Source organism: Colletes latitarsis, chromosome 10 (assembly GCF_051014445.1).
Source record: "Colletes latitarsis isolate SP2378_abdomen chromosome 10, iyColLati1, whole genome shotgun sequence".
NCBI lineage: Eukaryota > Metazoa > Arthropoda > Insecta > Hymenoptera > Colletidae > Colletes > Colletes latitarsis.
The window spans coordinates 9,255,418-9,283,279 of NC_135143.1; the positions used below are offsets into that span (position 1 = coordinate 9,255,418).

General features: G+C 37.1%; 1 protein-coding gene and 1 long non-coding RNA gene across 18 annotated transcripts in view; both read left to right on the forward strand.

Annotated features, from left to right (window-relative positions):
* LOC143346633 (CUGBP Elav-like family member 1-A) overlaps positions 1 to 27,862 on the forward strand; it is a 504,287-nt gene that overhangs the window by 438,151 nt on the left and 38,274 nt on the right. The gene's annotated exons all lie outside the window — the stretch shown is intronic.
* On the forward strand, positions 457 to 27,692 carry LOC143347117 (uncharacterized). The gene is made up of 3 exons (XR_013080554.1): positions 457 to 548; positions 10,032 to 10,096; positions 27,618 to 27,692. It is a non-coding gene; the product is annotated as an uncharacterized LOC143347117 (long non-coding RNA).

Consider the following 27,862-nt stretch of genomic DNA (forward strand, 5'->3'; position numbering starts at 1 on the left):
TTGTAGGCACTTAAATGTAAGATTTCTTCTTTAAAGTAAAGAAGTGGCACGAACCAATTACGGTTAAATTCTTAGGTACATCTAACGAACATGCGTGTAAAGTTTCATAAAATTTGGCTTGGATTTTATTATATGGTCTGAATCTTAAAGAATAATGTCGCATATATATCCAACCCTAAAAGGAGTCGAGTAATTCCTTTCCCGTTTAAGGTATCGGCTCGTTTCTGCCTTACTATTGCACATACGTATCAGTTAAAGAAATTCATAAATCGATTGGTCAAAGTGTAGGCACGTAGACGTGCATACGAGCAAGAGTAGTTCGAAGAGCATCGTTGAATAGAATGAATAAATACATATCTGCATAAATATACGTGGCAGTGTTGCGTGTACCATCTGAGACATCACTATTAATAACGGAGGTGTTCCGATTGTGGTAATTCTATGTGTCACTTTACCTGCCAATCGGTGAACCATGTTTACGTTCAACGATCCAGCGTACAAAACGCCATGGTGGAACGGATTATTGCATTACACGAGATCTTCTTATGGTATTTACGTAATTGCGTAATGTATGCCGCGAATCGAGGGCCGTTAGAACAGATACAGGGACTCGGTGATTAATTAAAATTGATTCCCATTTAGGAATTACTTCGAATACTTCATGCAATTAGATAGGGCAGACTTTGGGGTCATTTTACTCTAACGAATACAAATTTTAGATTCGCGGAACTAACTTCCGTTCGCGAATTCGTTCGTAAATTAGAACCCATTAACGGATTTTTGAAACCGACATTTAGGCGGGCGAAGTCGTGTGCGAAAGCTGCTTAACGAGTGAGTCTAAAATTCGTATTCACCGTTAACGAATAAAATTTATCCAACTCCTGTCTAGGGTCATTTCGCTCGAAGTAATGTTTCGAATTTTGCAGAAATTCGAATATACTGTAGCCTTTAGTAATATTTCATCGTATCTTCGATGTTCAAAAAATTATTGAGACATGTTTTTTTTCAACTATTTGAATAGTATCAATTTTTTTCAAATTGTAACTGCTGGACTAGTTGTGAAAATAAACTTTTGGATGCTTATACGAAAGGTCATGAAAACATAGTCTTGCTTGTTCTTTTTACAATTGTATTATATTGTATTTATTTTTAAACCGTGGTGTAAATGTCTGGAAAAATGTGTACTGGTTCCTTAAACGTTCCTCTATAAAACACGCCGTTTCTAGCGTGGATGTATCATAATTAACATCTCAATTAGCTACTAAAGATCACGGGGTGGGTTGTTTCAGATAAGTGGCCCATGCTAAGTCGCTACGATCTAGAAAGCGAACCGCGCTCACGTTATGTTTTGTTTTAATGATATCTACAATTGAAATTAGCAGGTAGTCCATATTAACTTAAGCAATGGGTGTTTCCGGAATCGTCGATTCCGTAGAATGAAACGCTTTAACGCCGGGTACATTTTGTATCTATTTTATAGTTTCCTTTGTCATCTAACATTCTCGAGTGGCGTGACTTTACCTGACCCAAGCCTTAATAAAACAATTATTTGATATCATTCAACTTTTGTTTGAAACGTAGTTTCGAATAGCAAATAATTTATGAATTATTTAGAGTCGTCTTACGAGATTCACTCTGTATATTAACAGGAATCGTTTCAGTTGCCAGTAAACTTTTACGAAATGCGTTTCTGTTTCCTGTAAATCCGCGAATGCCTTTTGCAAGATAGTGCGATACTAGCGTAGCAATCCTTGTAACCGGAAGAATCCAATGCCAGCTAATGAAAGCTTTTCAGCTTGTGTCATTGGCAATGAGATCATTTTCGATCTTTACCGATGACTGTCGCAGGAAATTACACCGTGAAAAAAAATATGGGAAACAAATCATAATTGCGTTTAATCGATCACGATTAGAAAACATTAGCGATTGCTCAACGGAATGCAATCCGACGTAAGGGCCGATCGAGTGGAGGTGGTGAGCTTCTGCGATTAGTATAATGGACAAAATTCACAGATACGTATCATCCCATGGGGAAAAATACTGAACGTAAACTATAAATTACGAATCACATAGTAAAAGATCCTATGTTGGAACTCGGATTCCGAGTACGCTTGTGGTTAAATTAATCTAACATACGAGATTTGCCGATTTCGATTGTAAACTTCATTCAAACAACATAACATGAACGCGATACGGTCTGCTGACCACAGCTGATGCGTACGGGTCAGTTACATGAAACAGGTTATTCCGTGACCTTTAACAGCTAATTGAGATGTTAATTATGATATATCTGCGCTGGACGTTATGTATTACATAGAGGAAGTTTCAAGAAACCAGAACCAGCTTTTTTTCTCTACGTTTAAATGTCGTCTTGGGTGCCAAGATTTGCAAAATAATAATTTTCTCGTTGCACAAACAACTCTGCGGCTTAACGGGACATTTATTTCGAAAGGCTGTTCCCTATCGATAAAAAAAATTAATTCGTAAAACCTGTTTTTTGAAAAAATACGCAAAAGTTGCAAACTTCGACAAACGAATGTGCAACTATTTAAAACGTAATTTCTTGTGGACTTCATAGTTCAATCTCATAAAAAAGAAATAATCGTTTAGTATCGTTTTTCCCCCCAACAATATTTTCTATCTTTATTCGGAAGAATGTTATATCTCGTCACAGTTTCTGGAACCGATCCTACATACTCGTTTCCTTCGAGCAGTCTTTAATGTTAAACGGAGAAAAAAAAGAACACGTAAGCACCATTTTAATTACAGTTTACTTAATTAATGCGTAACCAGTTCTCATTTCACGCACGTCTATTTAGACTCGCAAGGCGAAGCCATTTAACGTATTTCACAAGTTCCTAACTGAATGTGCTACTAGGCAGCTTTGTAGTTCAAATAAGACGACGCAACGAGGACACGACTTTTCCAAGTCGCTGCGTCAACGCCACTAAGCGTTTCGAAGGTTAAATCGCTTGACCATTTTAACACGTTACTCTGAAAAGTTTAGCACTCGATAGGTAGTCGTACGAGCCATCATCGGCGTTCGATAAATAAAAAATGACTGGTCCAAAGGGTCAAGTTTTTTTAGCATTTGTCAGGAAACGAAAATTAATTTCTTTCTCTAAAACTGTTTTATTGTACTTCTAATGGTATGGGACAAAATGAATAGTAATCCTGATTATAGGAGTCGCGTTAAATCCCAAAGGAAGGAACTTTATATGATTCACGTGTACCTCTATTTTAGTAATGAAACAACGTTTAATTATTTTAAACAAAGATTTTATGTTCGATATCTTTTACGACTTATTATTACGAAATTGGTATTTTCCATTTTTCACCCAATGTCATTTTTTTAGTGGTCACGATTATTCAAATTAAAAAATACGTATGTAGTTGCTTTCAGAATGTTACAAAATTCAAGAATAAACTAAAATTAGCCAGTAGAATCGACGTAAAGCGATGCCCCGCTTATTAACTTTGTTTTGCGTTCGGATATTTGCCAAAAACATTACCGTACTCTTGGGTTTCATTAAACCGAGCAGCTGTGTTCATTTGTAACATTAATAGCCGCCATTTTGATAGAACAAATTCGAAGAGATACAAGAGTTAGCTACATTGAGAATATAAAAATGACTAACAAAGTAAAATCGAGTGACTTATATAACATTATAAAGTGATTATTATACATATATTTTACATATTTCTATTTCGGTCGTAGATTAGAAGTGCGGTTTACCAAGGTTAGCCTTCTTTGTAATAATAAGTGCCTTCGTTGCTGAAAGTTTATTTGCAATCGGCGATAAAAACATCATTGAAATTGTCATCAAAATATACGACTGTAATACTTATTATATTAATAAATGTGTCGTCAGCTTTAAACGTATTCTTCTTAACGACATGTTCACACAATAATTCCGTGTTAAGCAATTCGTACACGTACTTTAATATCAATATTAGCGTTTCATTAGTAAACCGAGGAGAGAATATGCAAAAGAAACGAAGTCCTTGAATTCTTTCGCAGTTTGTTTAAACTTCTGTGCAACGTGTTTCAGTCGTCAACCAAAGAATTAACGAGACGTCATGTAGATACATATTATTGTTGCGAACGTCACGTATCTTTAAAGAAGCAGATACATATTTCAAAGACAGTTATCCGTCAAATTCGTAGAACATGCAACGCATAAATTCATCAACGCAGTTAATTAAATTTTCTTATTTATAGAAACAATTTTTTTGACGAGTTTAAAGAGTTAAATTTTCTCGATGCAAAAGCATTTAAAACGAACTATTAAATCCTATCCAAAGAATTTCAACAGAAAGAACAAAAAACTTAATTACGTACAAAATGGAAACCAATCGTGCCAGCTAATTGCTTGACCTTTTAATAGTCATTAAAAGTGTATTAATGATGACAATAATGACTAGTAGATGATATCTGTACACGAAGCACTCACTATGACGTCTAGAGACTCCCCACATAGATTTTATAACATCACTATTTCAATTCTTCAAGCGTATCGAGGCTGGCATAGCATCGGCCATAATGTTCATACTATAAACAATTTTCTTGATAGTGGTAAGCACTCGAGTGTCGCTCTAAACCAGTGTTTCTCAATTTTTGCACAGATTTTAAATTTCATATTCATAATTTTGATAATATTTTTCATGGTCCGCGCAGTAGTTTTTGCTTTCCATTTTTCAACATCTTTCGCTCGTGACCTCCAAGCAATTAGTGTGAATGGAAGACCATAATGACCTCGATTGAGAATACCTGTTCTATACAGATTATATAATAACAAAAAATAAATCAGGACTCCAGTGTGTTGTGGCACGAAAAGGTTAACGAAACAACGACTCGAAGCACGATTCTTTTAATACTGATACGAGTTCTGGTCGATCCACTTATAGATCTTCCCTCGCGAGCGTCACATATTTTTTGTGCCATTGTTTCTCTGTCTGGCTCTTCCCGAACGATGCTGATAAAGCGAATATCGCGGATAACTTATCCATTTTTCAGGCAGCATCCGTTTGCCAGGTTCGCGAATATCCTGAGTAACGTTGGGCGGCTGGTTTCCTCGTGTGTGCGCAGGATAAGCAGTGTTAAGTTTCAGTGCAACGCGAGATGATATATTGCAGCTAATCTCTCGGAACTTGGTACGTCGAGTGAGTCATCATTAGGAAATACCAGTCACGAGCCGAAGTAATTAAACGAAATATTGATGGTACACGAGTATCGATACCCAGATAATTCTTTAGGAACATGGACACTGCCGATTATAGCTTATTATATACAATGGCTCGTTCAAGAAAATTATCCGCTACGCTCGATCGCTTAGTCGCCTTTATAAAATCCGCTGAATAAACAGCAGAAGCCTTTGTAATTGATATGGAAATATTCTTTGCTTATTATTATTAAATGCGCCAGGAAAATTAAGTGCAATGGAATAATAATGTAGGAACAATAGTATTGTACAGTGGTACTATGTACAATAAGGATGTTCACACTAAAATTTTCTTGAATGTCCTTTGCTATTTTCTATAAATTCTTTCCGTAGAATCGTTTGAAATTTTTGTCTTGCATATATCTAACTCGATATTGTTGAATACTATTTTCCCTATTTCATGCTCCATAATTTTTTATCATATTTGGAGTTTCAATGCCTTTAAGATAATTATGAATACAGTAACAGTTACTTATCAGAAATAAAGTAGATTATGCAACAATAAAGACAAACACAATGATCGAATATTTTAATAATTCGCTGCAACACGGTTTACGACCGCCACTAATAGTATTCTACTTCGAGTATCATTATCATAAATATACGATAGTGGAATCTTATCTGCAATGTCATTTGCTTTACGAGCGAAAACTATCGTCTGTTAAAAACGGCCAGGAAAAGAAACGTGCCTCGCGACAGAAAAATGCTTTAGGACACTCCTTGGAGAAGAATACGTGTAAAACAATTGGCGATGAAAGAGAGTGGACAATGGGAATAAAATCGCAAAGAATGCCAAGGGAAGAGTATACTGTAACGACTACACTTTCAAACATCCTTGACTTCCTTATAAGCTGGCACGCGGGAAGTTACATAATAAATCTTTGAGTCTGTGCGGCTAAGCAGACGGACAGGTAAATACGGCACAGCAAGAATGCTTTAGGAACACGACGATCAACGGACGGGGGGATTTTAATCCGTCTCACGATTGTGTCTGTCGAGCATCATAGACACAAAGACATTAACTCGAGCGATTACGTCGGTTAAATTGATACGTTTTTCAAGATAGCATCTCCAATTTGCTACGTTGTCGATAATAAGACAGCTTGCTAAGCGATGTTTTAGCTTCTACAGGTGCATACATACTCGAATAATGCGCGGTAATTTTATGTTAAATTCTAAGCACGTGTAATGACCGTTCACGCACTGCTCGTTCGATGCGTATTTTTATAAAACCACGTAGTCGTATGGTTTCGACTCCATCCAGTGTTTTCCAAAGTTGGCGTAGGACGGTTGGATTTCAATTTGATTTTTCTTTTAATTCGAATATAGATCAATATCGTTGTAACGATCAAATTCGATAGAAATTGCTAATAAATAATATTTACGAGTTCTATAATTCTAAGTATGATAATAGAACCTACAACGACAAATGATTCTTCGATGTGTTCTTTAAAAATCTATCTTGACAGAATTCATAGCGAAAATTACAATGCGAAACATTTTCAAATTCACGAAAAGATGCTCCAAAAGTTGGACTACCTTCATTTTGCATAATAAAACCAATCGTTACGTTGTCAACAGTTCATTGCGGGGACACCTTTCGCATCCACGTCAGGAACGACCCTGCATAAAATTGTTTCGATCGAGCGAGTCTCCTTTTTTTATTACCCTACGCTGACAACGAGTCACACGACACAGTCAACGATTAGTCGTCGAAGTTCTTTCTGTGTCGGACAAGCTTATTATTTCTCGCTTCCACTGAAAAGCAAACGAAGCGAAAAGGAGATAACACCAGCGATTCCCAGAATGCCTACTTCCTCCATTAGTAGACGCACGTCGGGACTGCATCCATAGGGGCATTACTGTACTTCTCTAATCTTTTATGACGCACCACTCTATCAAAAATTTCAACAATGGAAGATCATTTTTCCGAAAAGCATCGACACTAAATTTAGAATGTAAGGGAGAAGTGATAAATATAAAATTTTAGCTACGGCCATTTAATAGTTTCCGAGATACAAATGAAAAACTATTGTACATCTTTTAAAGCTTCACAAAGGAATAATGAAGTTCGGAAAACTTATTTTAATTAAACGTCACGAGATATGCATAACAACAAAATTGCCAGCCCGTTTGTTTTCTTCGTCGAGGGATATTTGCACTCGAAGGCGTGCATCTCCTTTTCATTTCGTTCGTTTTGTTAGAGCTTCTGTCCCGCGCATAGACGGTGGTAAACGCACAGAAACGGCGTATCGTAGACTGTAAAAAATTTTTGTTGGATTATTGTAGTCACTCGGAACGTTGAAAATATTCCATGGTGGAAAATGCATGACGCATCAACGATGCTGCACGCAATCCTTCGTTGCATTCACGCGAGTCACGAACCGGCGAAACAACAATGGACTGCGAAGGAAGAGTAAAGCAACGTCAGGTGACGCGTGTTAATGGATTGCGCAAGGAAACACCGCGGTTGCACGTTGATACCGAGCTGATTGCATGTTTCTAACGCAATTTGTAAACGATGGCAGAATACTTGTAAATTGACTTTATTAACAGACCGCGGGGACCTACAGTTTCCATGATTTCGATCATTCGACGCTTTTTAATTGCAAAGAAATATTCAATTTGAATGTGTTTGGCTACATCGGGTACTGGAATGAAAGAAGCAAGTGTTTTAGTGAAGAGCTAAAAAAATTAATTCTCAAGATTAGATAATAAATAAAAATAAATTCTATGACAAATTGTGGGTAGTTTCCAATTGTTTAAAAATAAAGTTTCGTTTTCGTGGACAATTCGAGAGGTTTGGTATGGCAGTCAACGCGTTAAACTGGAATCATCGAGCATGCATCTCGTCTTCTCTATAGTTCGATTTACCCTTTCAACGACTTCTTTTTATTCTGGACTGTGAGGAACATTGGTAGTCCTATAAACCTTTCCACGTTGAAGTTGCCAAGTCCCCAATTACCGAGTCTTCCACTAAGCTTTCGATACGCGTAATGAGATGGTCGATTTCTGTTTGGATATTTTTTCGCGTACAGACGTTTCGCTTTCACAGAATTTTCCTTGCATGGAGTATAGACGTAGATTGTATCTCGCTTTTCACTATTACTAAATTTGATCGTTACGGTTACTTGCCACGTTCTCTTTTAAGGTGAAACTAATATTCGTTCGCGTAGGAATAATTTCGGTTATATTAACCATGTTCGTAACGACTTCATTTTTATGCGGGCCAACCCTGAAAAAAATTTTAATGGGAGATTCTAGAGGCCAAAATAAGATGAAAATCTAGAATATCAATTTCTTAACTGAGGCTTCGTTAAAAAGTTATTCAGAAATTAAATTAAAAAGTTTCAAATCATTCTGGAAAAATTATTTTCGGTTGCGGGGGTCAATTACAATCATTTTTGGTCAATACACATACCCCCGAAATCCTACATACTTTCGAGAAAAAAAATTCTTTACCGAAAATATACTGCGTAGCCAGAAATGTTGCAAAATTTCATGCGTAAGAGAGAGAAATTTCAAGTTTAGAAAAGATTGACGTAGAAAATTAGAAAGTAATAGACGCGAAATTATAAAACCATAATATCATTAGTAACATTAAAAAATATAAGAAAATTAATTTTAAACTCGATTCACTCCAAAATTCATATTTGTAACATAATCTACATCCTCTGATCCCTTCGTTTCTCAAGTACACCTTATTTGGTTTATTTGTAATTATACGTCGATTCGAACATGTTATAATTAAAAGGAAGCATAGTTACTTAGACGAAGACTCGTGAAACTACTTAATAAAATCATCCTTCGAGGACCGCTCTCTTACGGTGCTGAATAACGCCGATAATCCGCACGATATTTAACGTGTTAAGCAGCGTAAAATAATTAGGGGCATCTCGTGATAATTCGCGCGGCACAGATACAAATGTTCAACAAGGCAGAAGAAACCAGTCGCGTTCGACTAAGGAAAACTTCGTTCGACGGTAATGGCCGTAAAGTTTTCAAAGTGTTGCATCGTATAAAACAATTCATTAAGAACGAAAACAGTGCCGGTTTCTTTTCGTGCACGTTGGAAGAAAAAAAATAAATTGTTTTGACGTTGGATCGTCTTTTTTGGAAGTATCTTAGCTCGTTCTGAAATACCGATTGCACGAACCGGGGGCCATTTTTCTGAAAAGTGCAACGTTACGAGCGCGAGAAAGTTAAAGCATCTTGAAAAAGGTGGCACACGCGGCGGAACGCGCGTCAGTGTGTCAGTGGACCGACTAGAAAACGAGTTTTATAACCGACATTTATTGGCATCGAAAAGTCCGACGGCGCCCTTCGATGGAATTCTGCCCGCTTTCATGTGAAAAGTCAACGGCTGGAGCAATCCACCGTTGCAACACTGAGAAATTTCGATCGACAGTTTTCCATGCCTAGAAAAGTCGTCGAAAATTTCTTTTTTTTCGGTCAAATGAAACATAGTTAATGGTATTTTATATTTATTCGGTAATAAAATCCATGTTGATAAATAGTAAGTGTGTGCCTTTAATTGCTTATATTTATGCGATGATATTGCGGTTGGTAAACATCGACCACTATTATCAATTATCGACATGAATTTAATATTCAATAAATATGGCTAAATATCGCGTGCTATTTTGGACTGCATATATAGGTAGTTAGAGGTATTACGTAAAAAATTAATTTCATGGAATACTGTTTGTCTAAGAGGTAAATAATGCAAAAAGATTTCCCACCCCTGACTCACCTTGAGTTACAATTATTGTTCTTTGTCATTAACCTGGTCTTTCCTTTTTGTTTCAGGTAAGTCACGAAAACTAAACTCAGACGAATCCATAGCTAATTACGAAAGAAATTTCTCGTCACAGGTATTTATTACAATTATTGATCGTTAACAAAAAAGCGTTAGGTTTTTTCATAAGAATGCAATTTTTACTCTGCAACCTATAAGGAATTTCGAAAACAATTATGACGCATGTACACAACTTCATTCTTTACTCGATCAGATTTCAAACAAAGAAAAATTCCAAAAACATTTTCATTACGCATTTCGTACCATTTTTATATACGGACAAGTTAGAGGTTCCAAATAAAGATAAATCTGATTTCGTATCGCGATAATCGATGATTCCCAACATTATTTTTACACCGTGTGTATTTTTGCGTATACAGCGTATTCGGCCACACCTGGGTAAAATTTTAACGGGAGATTCTAGAGGCCAAAATAAGACCAAAATCAAGAATGCTAATTTGTTGATGGAAGCTTCGTTAAATAGTTATTAACATTTAAAGTTTCGCTCGTACTGAATTTTTTTCTCGAAAATGCGCAAGATTTCGGGGGTATGTTTAATCACCAAAAATCACTGCAATTGACCCCCGCAAACGGAAATAATTTTTCCAGAACGATTTGAAATTTTTTAATTTTGTCGACAAATTTCACACCTTCTCGAATTTTTTTCTCGAAAGTGGGTAGGATTTCGAGGGCATGCCTAATGATAAAAAAAGATTGTAATTAACCCCCGCAATCGACAATAATTTTTTTAGAACGATTTGAACATTTTTTTTATCGCCGAAAAATTTCAGCACCCTGTCGATTTTTCTTAAAAATTCGTTATTCATTTTTAATAAATTTATTTGACGCTATACAGAAAAGTTGTTTAATACTTTTTTGTAGGTACCCATGGACTCTACTTCAGAAAAAAGTTTCATTTAAATATATTCATTATTTTAGGAGTTATGGCTATTTGAAAATTCTACCATTTTTATGGGGTTTTTCTCATTTTGCGGGGTGAAGGAACAACTTTCCGAATATTTTTGCTATTTCTACATATTCTTCACTAAAATACGCGTTATTTGCCGTTTGAAACATTAAAATCGTCCAATCCGTTCAGAAGTTATGACGTTTTAAAGATTCGCATGAAAATTCGGGCAGACATTTCTGGCCAGAAATTATATTTTCGGTAAGGAATTTTTTTCTCGAAACTGAGTAGGATTTCGGGGGTATGTCTGTTGACCAAAAATGCTTGTAATTGACCCCTGCAACTAAATATAATTTTTTTAGTATGATTAGAAATTTTTTAATTTTGCCCAAAAATTTCAGTACCTACTCGAATTTTTTTCTCGAAAGTGGGTAAGATTTCGGGGGTATGTTTATTGACCAAAAATGACTGTAATTGACCCCCGCAATCGCAAATAATTTTTCCAGAGCGATTTGAAATTTTTTAATTTAATTTTTAATAATTTTTTAACGAAGCCTTAATCAAGAAATTGATATTCTTGATTTTCGTCTTATTTTGGCCTCTAGAATCTCCCATTAAAATTTTTCCCAGGGGTGGCCGAACATACCTCGCCTGGAAACCTGATTCTGAAAATGCGTAGTCGCGTAACTGATCGACGGTTCTTGCGTGCGAGGAATAAAAACGCGTTGCACAAAACATCGAGTACAGAGATTGCGTAAACCTATAAGGGGTTCACCTGTTCGAAAGAATTCGCGCGCGGGCGTGTATTAGCAATTTGCACAACGGCTAACGCACAGTCGCGCCGATAAACGACTTCGAACGACGGACGCCTCTAACTTATGCCATTACGAAACGATTTTGCAAGAGGAGCGTTTGCGCCCGGCGGGGCTGACGCGCTTATGCGGCGGCCACAATAAGCGTAGTTTAAAGTCGACGAATACGATGACCCGTGCCGCGGGAATCGTCGACATCGAGAGTGCAGCCTCGAATGTCAAGGACCGAGGTCAATGTTGCAACCGCCGGTTTCAACGACCGACTTTTACAGACTCGCGCGATATAACACGAGTGAGAAACAAATTGGCGATGTCGAGGCGAGCTCGCCTCCTCGAATCTTGATTTGTACGTAACACCGCGCTCAGCTGATTGCGAACGGCCATTGGCCTTTTACTGTACCAACCCGCTTCGACGACATTACCGTGCACGTTGCACGATTTAAGAACGAATAGAACAATAGAATGTTGTTGTTCTAGCTCGAGCGTTGAAACGTACCGGTAATGGTCGAACGTTGTCACGATAGAAGCCACGTTTCGCGTCGTGCCTACTTTAATCGTTAAATTCCTATGATCGAAAAATATATTTACTTTTAATCACTGACTAAAATATGCTTGTAATTAAGTCATTGGTCAGGGGGTCACTGTATCTTACGAATACGGTAGTAAAAGTTTCGTTAAATTTGGTTTTTTTCTTTCTTTTGGTGTCCTTTCTTCAGAGGTCTCCAAGTTTTCGCGTTTGTCAAAGAAATATTATGCATTCCTGTATTATTAGTAGAATACTTATTTTTAATAACTTAATTTTTAATACTTATTTAAATAACTGTTTGGACAAAGTTTTATAGAATATTTAAGGCTTACGTATGTGTTTTTTTCCTCTGAAAGTTACTCGCACTCGATGATCGTAATGATTTTAAATCGCGTTGCATATCGTCTATGCTCGAACGTGAGAAACATTCGCTTCGGTTAATTATGTCACAGAAATGCGGTTGGTAATGAGTTACGTACACCGATATCCCGCTATTAAAATTGCTTCACCGTAAAATTTTTATCTCGTTTCTGTAAAGCGTTCTACGAAGTACCTGTGAATCGAGTGGAAGCGGAATGAATCGAGGAGAGCGTACTATCGTGTTTCCTACTTTGCATTTGACCCAGTCTCAGCTGATCATAAGTGGACGTTGGCCTCTAAACGGTCCGCAGGTGTTTCTTCGACGGAGTCCTGCGCACGTACAGGGTCGTTAACATTCCTTTTATTAACAAAGAAAGAAGGACGAACGAACGATAAAGATACGATACATTATAATAGCTGTCGTCAGGGTCGTACCAACAATTTTTATAGCTGCATCCATTCCTGCATAAAACGATCTTAACTAACCGGTCAGTCTTATGGTTTCCCTGTTATGAGACGAACAATTATTTCGAATATTTTAGAGCTCATTTTTGGGGGATATACGTTCAAAAATACTGACTTTTTGTAACTAACGAATAATCAATATATTAACGATTTGTTTTATTAATTATTATCCGTACAAATTTCTGAACAAAAGTTAGATACATTACTTAACGAACGGGGAATTCAACAGTCATTTGTTTTACAATTATAACATTATATCTTATCAAGTTCACTTGTTTACAAGTAAAAAGAGCAACGCTTAATTCTTCACATCAATCATCTAGGAAACGACGGAAGAGTGAAAACGACGACCATTTTACTAGCGAAAGGGAAAACAAGATACTACTGGCTATTATTATAGTAGTCGAGGTGTAAACGTAATCACGTATGATCTTTTTTATTACATAAGTATTATAGAAAATAATAGCAGTCGTGTTACGATGATCGATGAAGTTTTTTATTTAATATGTAGGTGACAGTGAGTGTTTCATAACAAGAGTTATCACAGAACAAAAAAAATATTTGATATTTGATAAATGTATAATAGCTTTCGGCTTGAATAACCTATTGGCATAAAAAACTGTCCGTACAATATGAATGAATACAGTGTTATTTTACCTAGCAATCAAACGATTTTCATGAAGTTAGGCATTTTACAGTATATATGAAATAAATTTATGGGATTTGGGGCTGTTTCGATAACATTAATATTTCCATTTTGTCCATCTAGATCTATGAAATTAGTTACTGTGCGGTATCGCGAAATACCATGTGGATATTCGGTGCAGCGTATCGGTCGACTTTTCAGTGATTCCAGTTTGTAGGGCACATGTAGATGTCCATCGACCGTAACAAGTTACCCGACTTTTCAGAAACGACCTGTATGCGGGACGATGGTAGAAGAGAAAGCAGAACGGTTCGCGCGCGCGTGATAAAGGTATGAATTAATACGACTGTCGCTTGGGAGTTTAAAAACGGAACAATGTCGCGGTGAATTGATACTGTCCCTGGCCAGGAAAGGAAGGTCCCGTGGCGCTAGAAATATTAAATCCCTATTAGATCAACGGCCATTACTAGCGAGTCTTCCTTATTCGCGCAAACCAGGAACAGAAAAAAGGGTCGCGGACGGGCATAAATCTCCTTATCGCGCGCCCTCGTATGACATAATCGATGAATGATGTCAACGAACGTGACAACCGTTCGCAACTGTGCGTGCACGTATACTGAATTACATATAGGATCTGCTTTCCAGAATATATTAAATCGAAAGAACTCATTATCATATTAATATTGCTCTCATAAATGCACAACGATAAATACAAGTTTGAATTTGCATTAACGTTGAGATCGAATTATTAGACACCGAACCTACCCAGGACTGGTGTCGTTGCTCTATTTTACTCGCAGTGGGTGCCATTTCGTTCACTGCTTTTAATTAGATTGCAGAATGCTAACGGTCTCTCCTTTGTTTCATGAATACGATCATTAAGAAAGTGTTCCTTCGCATAAAGTACAGTATCTCCTGTGTTCCCATCAGTTTTTCACCCTTTATTTCAGTCGTTCGGGCATCCTCGCCACACCTTCGAACTGTTAGCACCCGAGCCAGGCTCTGTTTTATCTTCAACGTTCCTCGAAACTCGACACGCGACTCACATTTCGGATTACGAAGTAATCATCGAAGCGACAAATATCAAAATTTGTTATTTCGTTATCGTGAGAGTGCTTTGCACGGAAGCGCGACGTTTTTACGGTGAAAATGGTACCAAACACGATTTCATACGAACGATTTTTGTAAATAAATTGCTCAGTTTGCTCCGTTCCAAAGAACGGGGGTACGACAGCATCATCGTTAGATATCGACCCTCTTATACACGATGTTCGGCCACCCCTGGGAAAAATTTTAATGGAAGATTTTAGAGGCCAAAATAAGACGAAAATAAAGAATATCAATTTCTTGATGGAGGCTTCGTTAAAAAGTTATTAACATTTAAAGTTTCGCTCGTACTGAATTTTTTCTCGAAAGTGCGCAAGATTTCGGGGGTATGTCTATTCACCAAAAATGACTGCAATTGACCCTCGTAAATGAAAATAATTTTTCCACAACGATTTGAAATTTTTTAATTTTGTCGACAAATTTCACACCTTCTCGAATTTTTTTCTCAAAAGTGGGTAGGATTTCGAGGGTATGCCTAATGATAAAAAATGATTGTAATTAATCCCCGCAACCGAAAATAATTTTTCCAGAACGATTTGAAATATTTTTTTTTCGCCAAAGAATTTCAGCACCTACCACCTGTCGATTTTTCTTAAAAATTCGTTATTCATTTTTAATACATTTATTTGACGCTTTACAGAAAAGTTGTTTAATACTTTTTTGTAGGTACCCGTGGGCTCTACTTCAAAAAAAAGTTTCATTTAAATATATTCACTATTGTAGGAGTTATGGCTATTTGAAAATTCGACCATTTTCATGGGGTTTTTCTCATTTTGCGGGGTGAAGGAACAACTTTTCGAATATTTTTGCGATTTGTACATATTCTCCGCCAAAATACGCGTAGTTTGCTTTTTTAAACATTAAAATCGTCCAATCCGTTCAAAAGTTATGACGTTTTAAAGATTCGCATGAAAATTCGGGCAGACATTTCTGGCCTAAAATTATATTTTTGGTAAGGAATTTTTTTCTCAAAAGTGGATAGGATTTTGAGGGTATGTATAATGACCAAAAATGCTTGTAATTGACTCCTTCACCTAAATATAATTTTTTTAGTATGATTAGAAATTTTTTAATTTCGTCCAAAAATTTCAGTACCTACTCGAATTTTTTTTTCGAAAGTGGATAAGATTTCGGGGGTTTGTCTATTGACCACTGTAATTGACCCACGTAACCGAAAATAATTTTTCCAGAATGATTTGAAATTTTTTAATTTAATTTTTTTTATAACTTTTTAACGAAGCCTCAATCAAGAAATTGATATTCTTGATGTTCGTCTTATTTTGGCCTCTAGAATTTTCCATTAAAATTTTTTCCCGGTGTGGCCGAACACCCTTTATATTAAAATACAAATGTAATATCCAATAATTTGAAATGGAACTGGCTGCAAAAGTTGGTCTAGATCGGAATTTGCATGAAAATTAAAGGTTGCAAGTAACTTGGTTTAAAAAAAAAGAAAATAAGACTTCATTTCGTTATACAAATCCCTTTAAAAAAATAAATCATCGATAGTTTCGTTTTAGCGAGATCCAGCAGCCCTTTATTTAAGAATTGAAGAAACTTTTTGGACAATCTAATTCATTAAACTTATTTTAATATTTTAAGGGAGAGTTTACGAGTTATAAATTTTCAAAAGTGATCGATCGCATTTATCAACTCAAAACTGCCATAGACAAATTTCTTGTCCAGATCCAAATTTAATGTACTGCTCGTCGAATAAAAATACCAGAATTTGAATAATAGAAATAAATTAAATTTATTAAATTAATTCTATCGACGTTTCTTTCTCGTCTGTTATTCTGATATAATTCTACACGTTTCTGGAAGTGGTGTTATCCAAAAGTCTCGTGCCTGAAGGGAATACGAGTTTTATTGACTGCGATTTCGACTTCTAATGATCGACTACCGAGCCAAGTTCATGAAGTTACATCACCATTGGCCAGGTCGTTATTTTGTCTCGCACACGCGGATGACTAATAGTAGATTGTCATCGAAGCGTACACCACGGACGGAGTCGAGAAGCATGTTTCTTACGTCATGGTGCCTTCTCGCGAAGTATTATTCACGGTTCTCTATAGTGCGTGCTTGTGCTCGTTTTTCCTGGACGGTAGGCGAGAGATATGAAACCGTCGATTGCATTACGTTATTTTTCATTGTTCCGTTTCGAGGTTGACGAGGCGTGAAGTCGTGTTTGCGACATCGCCACGGCACGGATCACTGGTGGACTGAAATTACGTTTGCGTAAAACGTTGCCATTCGCGTATGAACGGTCGAGAGTCTAATCCGGAGGCCAACTACCATTCACGATTAGCTGGGGACTGGGTCACATGCAAATCGGGAGCCAAGGCGGTGGGACCTTCCACCTGTTACTGTCATTTCGTTCCTTTTGAAATAAATCGCGTTTCCCACGTGCTCGTAAATATGTACACTTGGCAACGCGTCTTCGTAAATCGTTACTTAGTTATACTTAACTTATCGCTATAAGCAATAATTCGTAGCCATCCGCGCCTGCGTTGCATACATATTTTCCAGAATTAAGAATGTTCCGTATCGACAAGTCCACGATTACCAGAATTAAATAAAGAATATTGCAAATAGATTTTTCAGAGGACGTTCCATATCGGGAAATCCACGATTACCGAAATTAAGTAAAGACTATTAACAGGAAGTGCGAATATCATCGAGCTGAAGAACATCACTGAAAGAATATAGAATGATCGAAACGCGATAAAATTAGACCAGACAATGCAGAAACGGATATTGCAAAAATAAAACTACGGTATTAAAGTAGTCTTGAAAATATTTAGAAAATTCAACTCACGAAAAATGTACTGTCTATTTTTGTTAGCTCTTTCTAAATAAGTTATGCATAATCGTGGACCAGCCACGAACAGATCTCTAACAGCGAATCGGTTTATGTATTCAGAGACTCGCCGATTCTCTTACGAAAAGGTATCTCGCTCGGAAGCAACAGCTGCCAACGAAAAAAGTTTCGTCGAGCGAACCCCCCAGGCTTGCAAATGCCATAAATCGTCGTACGACGCGTGTGTTACTTGTAATTGCGTATAGCGGCTGTTACGTGCCATTTGCTAACGTCAGAATTTCATCAATGGCGATCATTATTGAGAAACAAGCGTCTAAGAACGATAGAACTGAATGAACCTCGTGGTCTCGACTTGACTTTACTCCATTCCCAATCTACTCCAAACATGTTGTTTATTCTTTAACATTCGCTTTTTTCACATCTATCGTTAAATACATTGAATACATTTACTTGGAAGAAAATTGAATTTGAAACTTATCGCAGATTTCGTGAATAATTCAGGCATTTTCGTTATAATTTTGTAATAAAGCTTGAAAGTTTCACCGTTAAAACATGGCAGAACCTTATACAGGGTGTTGGGCCACTCCTGGGAAAAATTTTAATGGGGGATTCTAGAGGCCAAAATAAGACGAAAAACAAGAATACCAATTTGTTGATGGAGTTAGATAAAAGTTATTAACAATTAAATTCTACAATTTCAAATTGTCCTGGAAAAATTATTTTCGGTTGCGGGGGTCAATTACAATCATTTTTGGTCATTACACATACCCTCGAGATCCTACCCACTTTCTAGAAAAAAATTCGAAAAGGTGTGAAATTTTTCGACGGGGAAAAAAAATTTTAAATCGTTTTGGAAAAATTATTTTCAGTTGCGGGGGTCAATTACAATCATTTTTGGTGAATACACATACTCCCGAAATCCTACCCACTTTCGAGAAAAAATTCAGTACGAACGGAACTTTAAACGTTAATAACTTTTTAACGAAGCTTCCATCAACAAATTGGTATTCTTGGATTTTCGTCTTATTTTGGCCTCTAGAATCCCCTATTAAAATTTTTCCCAAGGGTGGCCGAACACCCTGTATATATTCTTCTGTAAATATCTAATTATACAAAAATAGGGTTAAAATTTTGCCCTGCAGTGCGAAAGAACAATATGCTCGTGTTACGCGTCTCTGCAGGCCTGGCTCGTACGAATTCCATTCTGTTCCAATATTATGTAACCGTTACTTCACGGTGTGTGCTTAAAATTAACGAGTGTACATTTCGCATAGTCTGACGGTCGTAAAATCACAAGATATCCTTGAACATCCGTAAGAGGTGTTCGATTTCAACGTGCAAAGAACACTACGTGCACGGTTACGCAATCGGCGACTAATATAAACAACTCGTGTGTTCTCCGGAACTGGAATCGCGTTATTACAGTGAAAAATAAACCTCAAGATCGGCCAGCTGACGATCGATTATCTTAAAACCGGTATCCACTTGTTGCTTATTCTCGTACTGTATCCCCTCTCCCCCCACACACCAAGTATTAAGCCCAGTATCCACTTGTTGCATATCTTTGTATCCTATCTCCGTCGCAAATCATTTAGCGATACGATTTTTTCACGTATCATCACCACCCACAATGGCCAAATCAAACGATCCAAGCGGACAAATTTATTAAAAAAACATTTCCAACAGTTTATGGTATTTTTTAATCTTTTCTGTGCACGTTCTTTTTCTATAAGTAATTTCACACACAGTACGTGGATGTAATAATAAAGCGGAACCCAATTTGTATGAATCCGACGGGGGGCGAACGGTTCGTGTAATTTTTCGTTGAAATAATCAACGTTTACATCTAGATAAACGAATTTGATCGTACAGGATGTTCTCAAACTCGAAATACGAATGTAAAATTGTAAAACAATCAAATTTTTCCTTTAGAAGCACGCTCGTAATTTGATAAAGTTTGCACAGTAGTTCAACCTAATGAAGAAACGAGAAAATGGTTGATCGAGTCCACTTGCGTATCTTTATATCTAATTTGAAATGCAACGATGCACTGTTTACTCCGTCCACACCAATACCACGATATGCAACAAGTGAATACCGAATTTTACACGTTCGAATGCCTATTCGACTATCGCAGAAGTGAAAATATTGGTTTGAAAAACAATTGTCTATTTGTTTCTGTTATGCCAGCCGTCGCTCATAAGTTTCATCGACATTTCATTCAGAACCATATTCTAAAATTCGACGAGCGGATAAAAATATTTGTTTAGTATCGTTTTTCAGTTAAAGATCGCGAATCACCGATCGTAAAAACATCGACCATCCGTTGCATGTTATTTTCACGAAATACAGAAGCAATTTCAAACGATAATAAGGAAGTTATTGCAGTTATTAAACCTCTATCGTTCGAGCCACCAATTCACGCGCGCTTTAATTACTTCGTAATGATGTTCACGTTATGTAAGTATAATTTCAGAGTGGTACTGGACATACCGTTTCCCATTTTGTGTTTTCTTTCTGACCTTCGACGTTAATACGTAATGAAATTATAGATTCACTCGGAATAATTTATTACAACTCAGGGAAAATATATCGTAATAAATTGATATTTTTAAGCAAAATGTTACGATAAGTATATTCTTCTTTATATCGGTTGAGCTCTATCGATTTTCTTGAAAATTATAGCCAATAATATGAACTTATCGTTTCTTCGCATACTGTATACTAGATATGAAAATAGAAGCAACTGTGTTCGATTTTATCGATGTCACAGATATCGATAATGAATATTCATGCTATTAAGCTACTATATGCATTGCGCAGTCAACCCTGATTAAAAATATGAATTTATCATCCTTTCTGAATATCTCATTTATGAAATGTTATTACAGAGCTGATCATTAATTTGCATTCTGTATATATACATATTGAGCAGTAGAAACTAATATATTTTATATTAGTAAATCTCTGTTACTTTTCGTAACATTTATATCATGAACTCTGTACGAAACTTTTATTATTTTTTTTTAAATGTACTTTAAGGATCTCGTCGATGAGTATTTGTTTATAAGTAAGAAAAAAGAATATCGAAAATGTATTATCGAGATTTGAAATCAGAGTTAAACGGTGGGAATTGTAGGAAGGACCGTGTCGGTTCGCGGACCAGCTTCTTTTACGGTGGAAACGTGAAAAATTTTCGCCGTGCGCCTTTACATTTTAAGCAGACAAATTGAGAAGCACGAGGGAACTGCGTCCGCAACCGGTTCTCGGCTACACTTGCCAATCTCCGTTGCATCACGCGTGTTCATCCTTCTTCCAAAGTTGGTTTGCCGTTCGACAAAGCAACAAACATGAACGAGAGACAAGTGCATGAGGAAGACCGGTCATAAGGCAGGCTTTTCACTCGGCCCCAACAACATGCTTCGACAAACAGGTGTGTCGCGTCAAGTCACGGAACGCGAAGACGTTTCTTGGCGACCAAGCGTTCCCGCTATTTCTCTTACCCGATACTCGAAAGTATTCTCGTTCCGATGCTAGTTTGTGTCATATTTCATTTCTACGTAGAGGGCCGCGCGTTAATCCATTACGCACAATAGACCATGGTGGCTGAGTGCCGGTGAAATGTCCGTTTGATTTATTTTATGGAGAACGCTGTTCGTGATTTACGTCTTTACTGTTACTTGATAGAAACATAATGATAAAGAATAATAGAGCTCGCAATAGCCATACAGGATCGAGTAATCGACACGAGAAGTTATAAGAAGCACATAATAAAAGACAATAGAGAAACAGATAAATGTAGAAAGTACTATGTATATATCAAGTAAAACTTGCAGTAAATATATTCTCCAAAAGGTCGTGGAAAACTGCACACGTGAAATATACTGGAACAGTCCCATACTCACTGACGAAACAATAATAAATAGGATTATATAGTGAAGAATACTCCTTCAAAATCACGTACATTTTGTCTGAAACATGTTTTAGTATCATCGATTCGAAGATATTTAAACGGGGCACCCTGTATAGTGCACACGTAGTGTAAACGAACATTTAACTCTCGATTTATAAATGGAACCACGATGTAGTTAACGGCTCTTAATGCTTGATTCAGAGATGACGCCGACGGTATTCAAGAGTTTTTATACTTGCTACGGTCTGTGTTTCTATGACGCGGTTTTTGCTGTTTGATTAGCGAGCCAACTCGTGTTTGCTATTTTCAGATTAAACAAGCATATCGTTTTCGTCGACTGTTCTTTTATTGCACAAATACCGATACCTTATGACTTGACTGCCGGATGTTCATGCAAATGCACAGCTCGATAGAATAAAATTACCACAATGGGAACTTGGACTGACATTCGTATTATTATTCTGATGAAAAAATGTTTTCGACAAAAGTTACTCTCCTATCGCAACGAGTTTCAATAGTAAATATTTTCCAAGAAACCTTTTATTGCATGCAGAACTAAGATCACTTTGACTTTTTTTTAACTTCGTAACATTGGTAGCTGATGAAAAAACAAGTGACCATTTATTATACAGTAATCGTGTTACGCATGTGTTGTATTTGTTATTTGTTGTGCGTCATGTGTGTTTGACGTTTGCGTGAAACGTGTGCGTGATCACGTATCTGTGCAGATTATATGCAAAACGTGCAGGATATACGTAAAGTGTGTACAGATACGCCAAACCGAGCCGACCATTAATCGATAAATTTTTCTCCACTGCCCGATCCAATCAAAAATTCATCAGAATGAATAGTGATTAATGTTAGGCAATTATTGTAATTAATTACCTGTAACGATTGACGATAGTATTAAATGTTAATCGCTCACGACGATTAACGATCGAAAATCGAATTAATCTCAAAATTTATGAATCTAAACAATTTTATGCTTGTTCGTGTTTGCGATGAATTTGTGAAACTGTGAGTTTGATTCCCGTACCTTTTATTTTCCTCGATTTCTACGTATGTACGTTACTTTAAAAAAGATAAACCATAGAAATTTCGTTTACACTTTCTCTTGCTTATTTCCTTAAAAATATAAATTAAGTTTTGTATCGGAAATAGGATTTGACTGACACGCGACGGTTTGAAATTTGTAATAGTAGATAACAATTTCAATGTGATGATTACTGACACTTTTCACCAATGCTGGAATATTCCCAGTGGTTCTCGTCGACGCATTTTAGCTAATCCTATTCATAATGCAGAGAGACCGAGAAAAATACTAGTAGGAGTTTCTACCGGACGTATCGTTCGTGTCGACTTTTGCATCTGAATATTTGACACCACCTTTGTTACGTCGAAGTTAAGCGACAATTATAAACAGTATGACCTATTGGCCGATGACAGTCTTCTCACAGACACGCATCTGCTTTGGTTCGTTCTTGAAACACAACTACTAAGGCAGTTAACTATCCCACTGTCGAGGTACGCACGACACAGACTAGCTTCCTATCTTTGACGCCACTGGAATTTCTTCCAATCCCCCTTACATTATACAATAGCGACCATTTACTTGCGTACAAGTCGCATTTTAATTTCAAAATTATGTATATTATTCTCAAAAGTTTGTGAAACCATTTAAACTACATTATTAGACAGCTTAAACCTTCCCCTGTTACCTAACAACAAAAACTATTTCGTTTCAAGAAATGTTCGAAAATGCAACTTGAGTTAAACGCAAACATTGTATCAGCGTGTCTTGTAGCAATTCCAGCGTCCACCTTTTAAACGCGGAGACACTAATTGACATTTAAAATTGAGCAATCGCAAATACGATGTCACAGTGAGCGCGTCTATCTCTTAGCAACGAAACCCTAATTAATATTTCATTTGGACGAGTACAAAGAAGCGCGTTTGAAGGCCCTTTCGATAAGGGATATATAGGCATTTGTCGATACTTCAAAATATTCGCTCTTTTAGGAGTATCTTGTAAAGAATTATTATAAATAGAAATGAAAACATGCTATTTTGTTTGATACTTTTTATATCAATTATGTATTTTTGCATTGGACGGGTATCAGCATCCATTAAGTATTTTTAATTCATATTTGTTTTACTAATATTGGTACTCTGGTTCTATATCTTAAATAATAAATTGCAGACAATTTTACGCGTATAAAATAATTGTTTCGGTTATTAAATGATTTAAGAAAGGTTCGATTTTATTGTGTGCAATTGGAAAGCCACGAATCGCTTGTAAACTCACAAAATCTTACTAAGTAAAATTATTTGCTTGTAATTATCGGCACTTCGCTATATTTGTACTATGCGATTCCATATTTCTCAGTGCCTGCTATATAGCCGTCTGGCACAATCGTGCGGATAGGTGCACATACCACAGACGAGTGAGCTATGGCAACCTACTTACCGGCTCGGTAAGCTGCACCTACTGTCGCCTCATTATTTTATAACAGTAGTATAATATCGGTTATCCCGTTGTATAAACGAATATAAGGTATCTTCGTGACCAAATCTAACGAAAATTGCTTCATAGAATTTTTTTGACCGCTCAAAAGCAAACCTAACCCAAATCTAAGAGTCCAGTCGTAATTAGCTCGTGCCACTCTTTTCTTTCAAAGGAGAATTCAACTCCGAGGAATAATTGAATTAATAATAATACAATTTCTAGAATCTTGTGAATCCTAGCGAGAAAATATTTACATAAATCTCTTAAACCGTAAGCAATATAATTTTATTGTAAACTTTTTACGAACATTCGAAGAAACATGGTCGTTTGCATGGTCGTTTAGATACAGTTGTGCATACCGCAGGGTGGAAAGGGGGTTGAAGGTTAAAGTCATCGATACGAAATATTTCTGTCTGTTATTACCGGAGCCAGGGCTGTAAACAACGCGAGAGGTTGGCCAGAGAGGGTGTTTCCAAAGGAATATGGTTTCAATTTGTTAGTGGAGAGTGGCGGACGAACCCGATACGAAATCAGGCAACCGTTAGGATTGTTGGAAGCGAGGACGAACCTGGTGCGAGACCAGGGTAGCTTCTAGGAATGGAATCACGTGCAGACGAACCTGATGCGAAATCAGGGAGCCGCATGAGGGTGTAACTTTGTAAACGAACCCGATGCGAAATCGGAGAGTCGCTAGGATGAAATTCGCAGACAAACTCGGGCGCTAGGAGGTCGGGTGTACCTGCCGCGAAAATCAGGGAACTGCCATGAGATTGGTAAATGCACGGACGAACCTGACGCGAAATCAGGGAACCGTGGAATACAAACGGACCCAGTTCGAGATCGGGCAGTCGTTAGGTTGGAAAAAATCTCGTTTGAATAGACGGGACGCGCGAACGAACTTATACTTTGCCCAACGCATGGTAGTGCAAACAAAAGCAAACATCGAACGTCGATATTAACGTCTAGTCTCGTTGGACAAGTCTTCCAAATCATCGGGAATCACACGCAGGCTGTGGAATTCTTGAAAATCTAGCGACAAGAAACAACAGGAAGTCCCATCATTTCATTTCCTATCCAATCCTTCATTGCCATTAATTTGTCGGCAAGTACGCGCGAGAGTACGAGTTATCGTGCGCGTACTTTGCCGCAACAATCAAAGCATCGTTCGCCTAAACGGATGCGCGAGGTTAGTCTTCTAGATTATAGACACGAAATTGCTATAAAATTCTTGGGACGTTTGAATTTCTAAAAATAATGTACGTAAATAGAAGAAGTATACTCGGAAGGTATTTAATAAACTCGAAGCTTGAAATATTCGAAACAAATACACGTACCGTGTTATGCAACCAAAATTTTTATGGGTTCATCGACGACAGAATAATTGTAAGGTCCTTGTATTACGCGGTTCATCCTGTACGTCATCGAACAAGCGTTATACTTAGGTATCGGTACAAGCATACGTAGTAATTAAAAGAAGTCGCTACGAAATAATTACAATGCGAATAGTATGAACTGTGGCAATTAAAAATTTAATTAAAACCGTCGTATTCATACTCGTCATGCTTTCTTGTTATCGTGGCACGGAGGAGCTTTAAATGTATAAAAAATTCCGTTCGACGGCATCATCGGTGGTCTATTTTTGTCGAAACGCGAGTCACCGTACGGAAGACAACGTATTTTAACGCGACATGTTTGTTTTTCGATAGTTTATAAATATTTAAAGCCGATGCTTTGCTGTGTTATATTATACCATTGAATTTGAACATTACAATGCACGTCTCTCGTGCAGAACAGAAAAATAGCGAGGAGAAAGTTTCCGCGTCGAAGCGACGGAGCAAAAATTCTGTCATCAAGCGAGGGATTATTGTACCGAACAGACAATCGAACTGAACTGTTACAATTTCGCTCTAATTTTCTGATTACGTTTAAAAGTTAGTTTGAATCAACGTTCTACGATTTTCAATTCTTCTTTGTGCCCTGGTAGCACGAATAAACGGTCAACTTCGCGATGTACCATGGCTTCTTGCATGTTTCAAAGTTTTGCGGTATTCCGTGCGCACCCGGGAACATATTGCGGCGCCTATTACGCTAACGATGCAACGATTACGTCTAATTGTAAGTATGTCGAGCAATTACGCGATTATCGATATTATTCCTGGTTAACTCGACTCGGACGTACGAACAACTCTCGTCAGCGAGTTTGAATTCCACGGCAATCAACGCGACGAAAGTTCGAAAATTGTTTGAAGGTCGCCAAATTCACACGAGAGTCGTTCTAACGGAAGTTGCACAATTCCGATTGCTCTTTTTTAATCTCACGGCCGACACCGAGGAATTTGCATGCAAAAGGCCATTTATACTATCGACGAGCCGTGCGCGAGCTAAACGAAACCACTGCACCATTGAAGCGCGTATCGATAGCGTTTTATCATTATTTCTATTAGGTCATCCTAAAAGTTTTCATAGTTTTTGCTACGTCCGACTTTAATGCCAGGTATCTCAAGTATTATACAAATATGGTTGGACATATTACGTGTCGTTACAGTTCACAAGAGAAAGCAAAACGCACAAAGAAGCGCTAACTCGTACAATGGGCAAAAGCGATTATCCACCCTGTTAGTTGCAGCATCAATCAAGACGGTCGTCAGAAGACAATTTGCAATTTATGACGCGGGATTATAATTAGAAAAGTGAATTTTCGTGGGTAGCCCTGATTCGATGGCGCAAGTTCTCGTCATTCGAGACAAGGCAAGACAAGACCCGAAGATTCGAAACGAAACGAGACCCGAATCGAATCAAGATCTCAAATTATTCCCTGAAGATCCCGAATGCAAACCGAGATCTCAGTTTTCCCCGAGCATCTCGGATTTTTCGCCATCGGAATCCGTCACCGTCCACGTGACTCGAGCACACGATTATCCGTATTATCCCGAGAACACGTAATGTACACGGTGATCTCAAATTTTTCTCATGCGTTTCCAATCAGCTCGAATATTTCAAGCGATATAAATATTTCGAACAGCAACGTATTGTTGCAGCAAGTTGATTCTAATTTCAATTCTTCGTTGCATAAGATGTTTAAGAAATACATGCAAATACTTAAAGAGCTGAAATTGCACTCTAAAATAACTAAATCCTATGTATGAATGTCCTAGACACAACAGGAAAAATTAATAAATATTTTATTAGTATTGGATACGAGAGCCTATTATTTAAAATAGTACATCGAAACGAATGAATATATAAGGGACTATTTTGTGGGGTAACTTTTCGTTACTGTTCTTATTAGAAAATAGGAATTTATGTCTGCGAAGAAGTGGCAGATACACAAATTTTTTTTACTGGAATACATATTTTATATTTAACCAAGTTTCTATTCCTAATTGTGGAATATATAATTGTTCACGAAGTCCAGAACCTTGACTTTAATGGTCTTTCAAAGTCAGAATGTTCGTCCCTCGTCTTTGAGGGACTCAAAATACTAAAATAATGTTGTTCTTTGTCACTAACTTCTATGTTTTCCTTTTGTTTCAGGTAAGTCGCAACTTAACACAGATCAATCTACAGTTAATGTACAAAGAAATTTCTCGTTACAGGTATTTATCATAATTAGTTAATCTTAGATAGCTTTTACTGATATTAACGTTCTTATGCAGGTTCATAAGAATTGTACTAATTCTGCTATTTTTTAGTTTAATCACGAGAGTATCATTGTCAATAATAAATAGGAAAATGCAAATTTTGAAATCGTTCGAATCAATAAAGGCCAAACCAAAGCC